We start from the raw sequence: 11,190 nt of genomic DNA, 5'->3' as shown, positions 1-11,190 counted from the left end.
TGCGCAGAGATAATTGGGAACACCTGTGCTGGGGTGAGGGCTTAAAGGGCACCGATACTCAGATACAGGGAGGAGACAGCCTGAGAAATACTGGGAGAGAAGCCTGGTCTGTCCCGATTCAGCTTTAAATGCCCACAAAAATCTATCGGTCTCCAAATTATCTTTTCGTTTGCGAGAACTGACCTTGAACCTACCTGGCCTGGGATGGTTGCAAAACACCACTGTAGGGTAAGGAAAAATGTCAGGCTTTTCTGCCCTCCCGCCATTAGGACAGATGATGGATCCTTGCGGTCCTGAATGCATGCCTGATGGCGGGCACCTGGAGTAGGGTGTGGGCAAGGAAGACCCAGGCTGCTGAGAGGCTGCACTGCTGGGTCCCCAGGACTTCTCTGGAGCAGGAGACTAGGAGCCAGATCTGGAGAGGCCGGTGGTAATTGGAAGAAAACACACATCTGCCAGCCCATAAGCCGACGAAAATCAAGGCATGGCTGGTGGGCCTTGGTGGCCAAAAGCACTGCCTGGCACTTCCAGGGCCACAGCTCTGGCAATGGCCAGAGTAGAGGAAGGGGTAGGCATGAGAAGAGCTGAAGATTGGCTGACGGAAGAGCCCTTGCCAAGTTCTCTGCAGCCAGGCAGACGAGATGTGCGAGAAAGCCAGCTTAGATAAGGCAAAAGCTGGTGCTGAGATTGGGAAGCCCTGAGCAGCTGTTAAGCAGCCTAAGTATGTTAAAGAAGTCCAGTGAGTCTCTAAAATCACCTCTGGGTGATGCCCTCTTTGTTGTTGAGGGTTAGGAGCTGAGGAACCCATCCTTGGGAGATGGGTGGGAAACGAGACTTGTGGTGTGGCCCAAGACCAAGAGGGGACCCAAGAGAGGCCACAGGTGGAGCTTGTAACCACGGATCCCTGACCCATGCGCAAGTGCAAAGGGTTGGCCTGAGTGCAGGGGTCTGAGTGTCGCATTGGTGGCTGTGAAAGGCTAGTGTTGGGATGACCGCAGACAGGACCCTGAGGGTTGGCAGATTACCCCCCAAGAGTACAGAATCGCCAATCCAAGAGTTAGTGCATCCTGGGGGTGGATGTGGTGTAGGGGCTGTGGCTGAGACCACAGCAAGAGAAGGCCAGGAAGCCTGATGGCTCCTGGGGTGTGACAGCAGATGCCCGAGTGCCCCTGTCTACCCGCTTTTAAGGGAGGTGTCATGGGGACGCCAGCAGAAGCCGAGAAAGAAGCCAAAAACGGACAGAAGCCGAGAGAAGAAGAAAAGCAGAGAGAATGCCAGAGAGCCCAGAGAGAATGAGGATTTGCTGGGGGCTGGGAGGACTGCCAGCCTCCCGGCCCCCTAGCACCCCTGCTTGCCATATGCCTGGTAAATCTAAATAAAAGACCTGTAAATGCCACTGAGGACTCTAACTTCTCTTTTACCTGGTCTGCTGGATCATAGAAAACCTGCTCAGTGTCCCTATCCTGCCCCAACAACCACTTCAAGGAATGCAACAAAATCTAGCACCAGAATGTTCCCGCTCACTGGCCAGCCTGAACCCGAGGCTGAGTCATAACGCCAGCAGGCACAGAGCAGGTTCTCTATGATCTGGGCAGATGGGTGAAGGAGGGTCCTGGAGCCCTCGGTAGCTTTTTCCAGCTTTTATTGAGCTTTTTACAAGACAGGGGGACTGGGGGTACAGGGGACTGGAAGGCCTCCCAGCCCCCAGCAAGTCTTCACTCTTTCTGGTGTTCTCTCATGGTCTCTGATTCTCCTTTGCTGCTCTGCTGTTCTTGTTCTCTGCTGGCATCCCTGTGACGCCACCCTTGTAAGCCCCGTCTCAGGCCAGGTGTGCCCACCTATGCAGGCCCACACCCTGCTCCAGGTGCCCACCATCAAGCATGCATGTAGGACCGCAGGGATCCATCATCAACGCTGATGGCGGGAGGGCAGAAAAGCTTGATAATTTTTCACTTACCCTACAATCCACCCCCTCAGGGTTTTCTGCCATACAATCGATATACAAGTTTCCCTTGGAAAATTAGGAACACTGCAGCCATGATGCACAAAAGTAAACAAACCAACTGAATACATCAATGCAACAGAATACAACAGAAATCAAATAAGTCCAGGCAGGGCACCTACCTAGGGGCTAAAGACAAGATAATTGCAACAGCAGATGATCCACTATGCCTGCTGCCGAAGGCGCTGCTCATGCGGGTAGACAGGGGCACTCGGGCATCTGCTGTCACACCCCAGGAGCCATCAGGCTTCCTGGCCTTCTCTTGCTGTGGTCTCAGCCACAGCCCCTACACCACATCCACCCCCAGGATGCACTAACTCTTGGATTGGCGATTCTGTACTCTTGGGGGGTAATCTGCCAACCCTCAGGGTCCTGTCTGCGGTCATCCCAACACTAGCCTTTCACAGCCACCAATGCGACACTCAGACCCCTGCACTCAGGCCAACCCTTTGCACTTGCGCATGGGTCAGGGATCCGTGGTTACAAGCTCCACCTGTGGCCTCTCTTGGGTCCCCTCTTGGTCTTGGGCCACACCACAAGTCTCGTTTCCCACCCATCCCCCAAGGATGGGTTCCTCAGCTCCTAACCCTCAACAACAAAGAGGGCATCACCCAGAGGTGATTTTAGAGACTCACTGGACTTCTTTAACATACTTAGGCTGCTTAACAGCTGCTCAGGGCTTCCCAATCTCAGCACCAGCTTTTGCCTTATCTAAGCTGGCTTTCTCGCACATCTCGTCTGCCTGGCTGCAGAGAACTTGGCAAGGGCTCTTCCGTCAGCCAATCTTCGGCTCTTCTCATGCCTACCCCTTCCTCTACTCTGGCCATTGCCAGAGCTGTGGCCCTGGAAGTGCCAGGCAGTGCTTTTGGCCACCAAGGCCCACCAGCCATGCCTTGATTTTCGTCGGCTTATGGGCTGGCAGATGTGTGTTTTCTTCTAATTACCACCGGCCTCTCCAGATCTGGCTCCTAGTCTCCTGCTCCAGAGAAGTCCTGGGGACCCAGCAGTGCAGCCTCTCAGCAGCCTGGGTCTTCCTTGCCCTTGCAAGATACCTTGGCCAGTTTGGTGCACTGCCCGCCAGGGCTTGAGTCACCCTCAGATCTGCCTTTAGGGGAGTTCATGTCAGTGGTGAGTTAGGGGTGGGAATGAGCCTCCTCGCATCCTCCGCAAGACCCAGGTCTGGGAATCCAGCCTGCTCTCCTTGAATGGCTCCAGGTCCCTGGTGTCCTGGCCTCTATGCTCGCTCATGTGCCGTACATTCCCCTCCTGCAGGCGAGGGCGGCTGGAGCCCAGTGGAGCTGGCCCAGTGGTCTCCTGGTTGGAGGAGAAGGACCCCTTCAGTACGATGAAATGTCCAGTGGCAAAGCAGCAAGTTCAGCTCCTGAGCAGTCATATGTCTCGGATTTGGAGCTCTCCAGGAACCAGGCCCCCAGGTGTCTCAATTCCAGGCGCCCCAGTCCCAGCAGCCAAGGCTTCAGAGACCCCACCTTACTGGCTTCAGGTTGGGGGGCAGTCTGAGTCCCGCTGGCTTGGACACAGGCAGGTGTCTGGTTTCCTCTAGGAGCAGGCGACACAAACCATCCACGTAACTGCCAGCTGGGCAGATGCTGCACAGTCGCTCTTACTGCAAGCCCCAACTGGCTCCCCGCTTCAGAGAGCGCCAAGAATGTGCTCTCAGTTGTGTCCCCTTGAGGGATTCCTGGGCCTGCCCACACCATTCCCTCCCTCATCCTGGCTAAAAGCCAGAGCCCCTTCCACCCAGCCTCACCCTGGCCTCCAGGGGGAATAGGCTCCACAGCATAGCTTGAGGTTTAGAATGAGGCAGTATCCTGAGCCTCTATACCCCAAAACCTGCACATGCCTAGTTCAGTACCCCAGTTCCACTGCCTCTGGTGGGGCCAGCGCCTCGCCTACCAACCTGGCTATTCTGTGGGTAGGACTGCCCCTTCCCTAGCAGCTTGCCACTCCAGAGATTCAGAGGGGGACCCAGCCTCACGGCGCGCAGTGTCCAGGGTCTGCTCCGTGACGTGTCTCCACCAGCCTTTCCACCACCTCTGGCTTCAGGAGGAAGGTGTGGCTTGATGCCAGCCACTGCTGGCTTGTCCCAAGTGCTCACTACCATGGTCTGGTTCCTGGCCCGGGGCTTCCCCTCTATGGGGCTGACTCATCTTTTCCCACTCCAGAGTGCTACCAGGGACCCGAACACTAGGGTGTTACTCTCACCCCTAGACATGAGCACTGGACCTGTGTGGCCCAGGTCCCCGAGGTGTGTTTCACAGAAGGAGAATGGCCCCCTTCCTGCGGTCCCCACACAATCAAGCTTGTGAGTTCTTTTGGATTTGACTCTGGATTAGACTTTTCGTTTGGCTTTGGGGAACAGTTGCCATGGGGTAGGCTAGAAGCTTTCAGTTCGATGCCTTGGGAGCCCTGGCGGTGAGGGGGCCTCTCCGGACCCTTGACCTTCCAGATCATGTGCACAGCGTGCACCTGTTCAGCAGGCCTGTGGCAGCCTCAGCCTCCAGGCCACTAGGGCCACAACCCACCCCAACTCATGGATATTCTGGTAGAAGGGGCCCTCTCCCCCAGTACAGTGCAATCTTCAGCTGCCAAAGTGAAAGTGGTACATCCCCCCTTCCCACATTTTTGGGCTATTGTGGGGGCCTGGGTTGCTTCGGGGTCAAGGGCTTGGGTGTGTCTCTAAGAGACCGGCATCCAGCAGACCAGGTGTCCGAGGACCTGCCATATCTCGCTTCAGGGTGCAGGGCCCCCTGCTGTGCACCAAAGTCCACAAAACTACAGGACATTGTGTTGGGTGCTCCCTGGACACTGAAACTAACCCCGGCCACAGCTGTGCAGATCTGCTTCACCCCTGATGCCGATTCCTGGGGGAATGCCCGTGGCTATTTGGGGCTTTCTGTGGCTTTTCGTGGGCAAGGGGCTGTTGTAGGTGGAAGTGCTTCATTGCTACTTTGTTGGTTGTTAATATGTAGGCAGGAGACCACCCACATCACCAATACACCTGAGCTCCTCACACCTGTTTTCATAGATTAAAGGCCAGCTCACGACTGGCCCCCAGGACCTGTTTTTTCTGAGCTTTGTGACTCTCCAGCCTCATTTTATAAAAACACTTCCATTCCGGCTTCCCCCGGTGGCGCAGTGGTTGAGCACTGGGCTGTGCCTCTGCAATACTGGTTCGATCCCCGGCCGCTGGCGAGGGTCCCACATGGCACACAGACCTCTCCTGCCATGCCCGCTGCTCCCCTCAGCAGTGTATTTTGTCAGTCTGCCTGTTCTGTTCTCCGCTCTGGCTCTGGTGAATTCTCTCACCCTCCCACGCTTCTGACTATACCCAGTGCTTGTATAAACAAATCTTTGAAAAAAAACAAAAAAACACTCCCATTCTCTCAACACTCCAGCCACACCAGCTTTCTTTCAGCTCCAGGAGTCTGCAGTGCTCTCTCTAAATATTAAGGGTGGAGTTTTAGATTGTGGATGGAAAACTGTTGGACTAGAAGCCAAATATGAGTGGGCCACGACGCTTCAGGGAAATGAAGGGAGGTAGAAAGAGTGAAAGAGTCTTCCAGCCCAAGGAGTCACCTCCATGAGACCCAAGACCAGAGTAAGGTGCCCAACCAGGTTAATCCTCACATGACACAGCACAGGAATGTTGTGTTGATGGAACATAAGCCCAAGAAGCAATGTGGCAAGGAATTGGATAGGAACCTAAAAAAAAGTCATCAGTGGAAATTTTGGAGTCATATGGATAGCATGCAGAGCATCTTATATTTACTAACACACAAATGAAATGGAGTTTTCTTTTGCAATTATGTATGGTGAGTCCTGTCACCTGTCTCTTTACCAAAATAACAAGCACATGAGAGAGAACATGTCATTATCATTTAATGACCCCCATTGCTCTAGGCTGGGCACATAGATTTGAGTAAGTTACAGGTCAGAAGACGCCCAGGCTCACATCTCTCCAGGTGCGTGGGGTGGGGGGGTGGTCACAGGAGTGCTCATTGGGTTTGATGCCCCCACTCAAATTGTGAGAGGTTTGTCCCTCAAAAACAGGGAGAAGAGCAGGAAGAGTTGTGCATGGTGACAGAAGTATATGTTAAGACATAAAATGAGTCTAGTTCAATGACTATTTCATCGCAGAATTAACTCATCTGTACTTCACAGGCTGGAGACTGGGGAGCAAGCTGGCAGAAGAGCTGGTTTTTGGAGGGGGAGGGTAGGACTTCGTAAGTAGACAAAGGGAGGTGTGAGCTTTGAGTAAATATAACGTGGTAAAGCATCGGTATGTGCAAACAGGGAATTTTTAGAAAATGCATTTTAGTGTGTTGAGCTAATAGCAGACTTGAATGAATATCAAAGCCCCAAAGAACATCAGGGACTTCCAGGTGGAGGAGTGTGAACCTGACTTACCAAGGGCTACCCCATGGGTGAGAGGACCTTCTGTGTATACCTGTGGGGTTATCGGGCGAGCAGACTAGCAGGGGGAAGGCCCGAACGACCATCCCAGGCTGGGCAGGCTCACTGTTGATTTGGGCAGATGGTTAAAGGAATCTTGGAGCCCTCGATGAATTTGATAGGCCTTTAAAGCTGAAGCAGGGAACTTCAGGCTGCGGGTGGTGAGGCTGCCAGCAATGGATCCTCCCAGTCCCTCTCCCCAACCCTGCGACCTCCAACCCCTCTTTCTCTGTCTCTGACCTTCTCTCTCGGTCTCCTTCCTTTGTTTCCTCTTGCTCAGTGAAGTGCTAGCAGGCACAAGGCAACTTCTCTGTTGATTCACGCAGATGGATAAAGGAGAATACTGGAGCCATCAGTGGCCTTTTCAGGCTTCTAATGATCTATCTATACCATTTGTAGTGAGACAACCAGGTCCAGAGCAGGCAGTGGGGGGGGGGCGATTGGGGGACGAGGAGGCTGGCAAGCCTAGCTCCCAGCGAATCTTTATAATTTCTGGGCTCTCTGGAGATTTCTCTCATGGTCATTCCGCTGGTCTCTACCAATCTCCACTGCATTCTGCCACCAGATCCTGTGCCCCCCACCCCCACCCTGCACCGCCTCACTGGCCTCTGCTGCCCCCTTATATGCTCAGTCTCTCAGCTCAGGTGTGCCCACTTACACAAGCTCACACCTCACTCCAGGTGTCCACCATCAGGCATGCATATAAGAATACAGATGCCGATCATATAAGAATAAAGATGCCGCTAATGGCGGAGGGTGGAAAAACCTGATCACTTCCACTTACCTTGCACTCAGTCTTGCATCCTGTCATCTTCTTCTTACAGGCATGTGCCCCATGCTCTCTGGCTTCTTGGCCTGGCTGTGCCCAAGCACAAGCACAAGTGCCTCATGCTTACACTCCTCAGCCCTCCTCCTCCTCCTCCTCCCCCCCTCCTCCCCCTCCTCCCTCTCCTCCCCCTCCTCCTCCTGCCAGAGGCGCAAGAGGGTGAGAGGATTCACCAGAGACAGAGTGCGGACCAGAACAGGCAGACAGACTGAAAGCACTGCTGAGGGGAGCAGCGGGCACAACTGGAGAGGTCTGTGGTGCCGTGGGGGAATCTCCATGGCCGGCCTCTGTGCCACCAGCAAGGCCCCTAGCAGGCACTTTTTGCACCAACAAGCTATCATGTGTGGGCAATGAAACACGGGAGGAAGCAAGACCACAGGTCCCAGCCATAGAGCCTGGTGAGGGTGGTGGAACAGAGCCTCAGTAACTCCATTTTCCCTATAGTCATCATAGTCATCCTGAAGGGAGACCTGATTCAGGGGTCCATAGTAACGGGATATAAGGGAGACAGCTGTGGTTGGCATAATACAATAGTGGAGCAAACATGTTTACTAAACTGTATGGCTCTCCTTTGGCTAATGGTTTAAAATGACCTATCCCTACTTGGCTCCCATCACCACTGCACCCTGAGGCCTGCTGACCACAAGCCTATCCCGGAAGAAACACCAAGGGCCACAAACAGTGAGATGGTCAGGGGGACACTCCAGGGCCAGTGTACGAGAGCTGGGTGGCTTGGTCGCCTGACAGGAAGTTGAAGTCAGATATGAGCAAGGTGAGGAAACATACTCACAGCAGATGGAATTAGACATCTATAGATGCCAGTAGAGCAAACAAAAAAGGTTCCCTTGGGAGCACATAGAGAAGAACCAAAGACCTTGGAAACGTATGTGCAAAATACAGAGACATCATTGTGTTGGCTGGGACCCAGTGCTCTTTATAGCCTGTTGAGCACAGCCTTGTTGAGCACAGCCATTGATGCTGTCCTTGTTGGGGGCAGCTTTTGTCTTCCAGAGTTTGCCCGTGTCTATAGTCAGTCTTGGTGCCCTGGATGTGCAAACAGAGGTAGCTACAAGGTAACTCAGGGAGCCATGCAGCAGGGGATTAGTGGCAGGGGCGTTTATTATACTTCATTACACCCCACACTTCTACTGCTTAGCAACACAGGCTCTTGGTCTCAGTATTACTGCTCTAGTGCAGCACACACAGGGCCGGTTCACTATCGATTTGGGCAAATCGATAAAGGAGAGTCCAGGAGCCCTGGTGGAGTTTTCAGGTTCTCAGGCTCTTAGGGAACCAGGTACACAGGCCCAGCAGGCAGGGAAGCTGTCATGGGAGGAGGTAGGCCATGGTCCAGGTAGGGGAGCTGGAGGACTGAGGCAGACAGGTAGGCAACCAAGTCTCCCGTGCCTCAAGAATCTTTCTTCCTCTGGGCTCTTTCGGCTGTTCTTTCTCACATAGTCCCAGGGTCTCACCTCTTCTGGAGTCACAGCGCTCTTCCTCTTCCTGCTGCTGCCTCTGCTTTTATCCCTGCCTCTGGGTTCAGGTGTGCACACTTACATACATGCATACGCAGCTCCAGGTGACCACAATCAGGCCCATGTGTCCTGCACTCATGGTCCCAAGCTCCTTCTGTGTTTTGTGATGAAGGCTGCAGTAACAGACCCAGAGGCTAGTGGTTTAAAAAGTCTGGCTAAGAAAGAAAAAGAAAAATACCAGATGGTCTCACTCATAGCAGGAATCTAGAAAACTTAAATAAGGGACCAGGAAAAAGAATAACTATAAGAAAGTAAAATCAAAATCAACAAACAACTATGAACCAGAGACACTCTATGGGGGTGGGGGTGGGAGGGGAGGAATTGGGGTCAAAATAAGGGGGTCACAATTGTATGGGGAATATAAAAATAAAATTTATAATAAAAAAAGAAATGAAATATTATAAAACAAACAAAAAAAAAAGTCTGGCTAATTTTTTTTTAAAGATTTATTTATTTATTTATACAAGCACTGGGTACAGTCCAGAAGCGCGGGAGGGTGAGCGAATTCACCAGAGCCAGAGTGGGGAGCAGAGCAGGCAGAAGGACCGAAGTACACTGTTGAGGGGAGCAGCTGGTGGCATGAGAGGTCTTCGCACCGTGTGGGACCCTCCTCCGGTGGCCGGGGAGCAGCCGGGGATCGAACAGGTGCTGCAGAAGCTGCTGGCAGCTTCGCAACCCAGCGCTCAACCGCTGAGCCACCGGGAAGGCCCCTGGCTAATTCTTTTATCCTATACTTGTTGACCAAGAGAAATGTGCTGTGTCTCTTTGTGCTTAAGTCTATGGCCTTGATGAGACCTAGTGCCCAGGTGAGATCAGGAGAAACACCAGAGAGACAGGTGCCTTTTCTGGTGTTCAGTCCCCTGGTACTCGCAGCACTTTCCAGGGCCCCTGGTGAGACCTGCTCTGACACAGGGCTCAGGGTGTGGGTATGGAGGTGGGGAGACACTGTGTGGTCTGCTGATTGGAAGGAACTGGGGTAAACAGGCATAATTTCAGCAGGCCCTGAGTGCAGGGACTCTCTTGGATGTCTGGTGTCTGGCCCTAGGGATTCAAGCCAGAGCCAGAGGCCCCAAGGGTGAATAAGAGCCTGTAGGGCAGTGGCTGTGAGTGTGGTTTAATCTCTAAAATTAAAATTTGGGCCTCTGCTGGTGGCGTAGGCAGTTGAGCGCCGCGCTGTGAACCTGTCCACAGCCTCTACAGCGCTGGTTCGATCCCAGCCCGCTGGCGAGGGTCCCACATGGCGCAGCAGACCTCTCCTATTGCGCCTGCTGCTCCCCTCAGCAGTGTATTTCGTCAGTCTGCCTGTTCTGTTCCCCATTCTGTCTCTGGTGAATCCTCTCACCCTCCCACACATGTGACCTGTACCCCGGTTCTTGTATAAAATAAATAAATAAATCTTCTAAAAAATAAATTAAATTAAAATTTGCTTTATTTGTAATTTTTTAATTTTTTGTAATTTTTTGTAATTTGTAAAATTTGCTTTAATTTTGTAAAATCTGCTTTAATTTGTAAAATTTTACTGATTCATCTATAATAATTACGTATAGTGATTCCACTGTCTTGCAAGTTATACAACACTGAAATTTTTGAGCTTCCAAGGAGAAAGTGTTAATCTTTAACTTATTACTTACTTTATTATACCTGTGATGGTGTTGTACCTGAATTAATTTTATTTGAATAAGAGTGTGTTATTTGCATAGATCAAGTCCAAAACTGCCACGGAAGTAAATAGGAGATTTTTCCAGCCAGACATCAGAACATATGAAACAGGTGGCAGTTGGCTCAGAGATAGACGGTTTGAGCAGAACACAGAAGAGCAGAAACCAGGTAAGTTTAGAAGTCCTGTCCCCGATCCAGCAGTTGTACCTACCCCCTGATTCTAGGGTGTCCTTCCCAGTTCTCTGCCTGAAAAAGCTCTCTTCATCTACCCTCACCTCAAGTATTTTTTATAATATACATATATATGTAATTTAATATATATTACATATATCTGTTATATATATATATATACATATAATTCCTAAAGTGCTTTCTTTAGTTGTTGAATTTTCAGTCTGTTCAGCTCTGCACTATATACATATATATATATATATATATACAGCTATACATATATATATTTGTGTATATATATATATATACAGCTTTCTTTCTCCTGTGATGAAGCCTCTGCCTTTCCATGAACCTTTGTCCAGAACCTTAAACACAGTGGAGCTTTTCTGCTCTCCTCCCCCTTAGGTGGAATAGGAGGACAGACAGGAAGGAGATACCTATTTTCAGGTCAGGTAGACTCTGGTAAACCGGTAAACCCCAGCAGGTGAGGCTCTGGTTACAAAGTTTCTTCTGAGGGTAGAAAG

This window comes from Talpa occidentalis, unplaced genomic scaffold (genome assembly GCF_014898055.3).
Source record: "Talpa occidentalis isolate TD23 unplaced genomic scaffold, MPIMG_talOcc4v2.1 talOcc4.16, whole genome shotgun sequence".
In the NCBI taxonomy this organism is placed as follows: domain Eukaryota; kingdom Metazoa; phylum Chordata; class Mammalia; order Eulipotyphla; family Talpidae; genus Talpa; species Talpa occidentalis.
Note: the sequence above shows the minus strand (reverse complement) of the source record.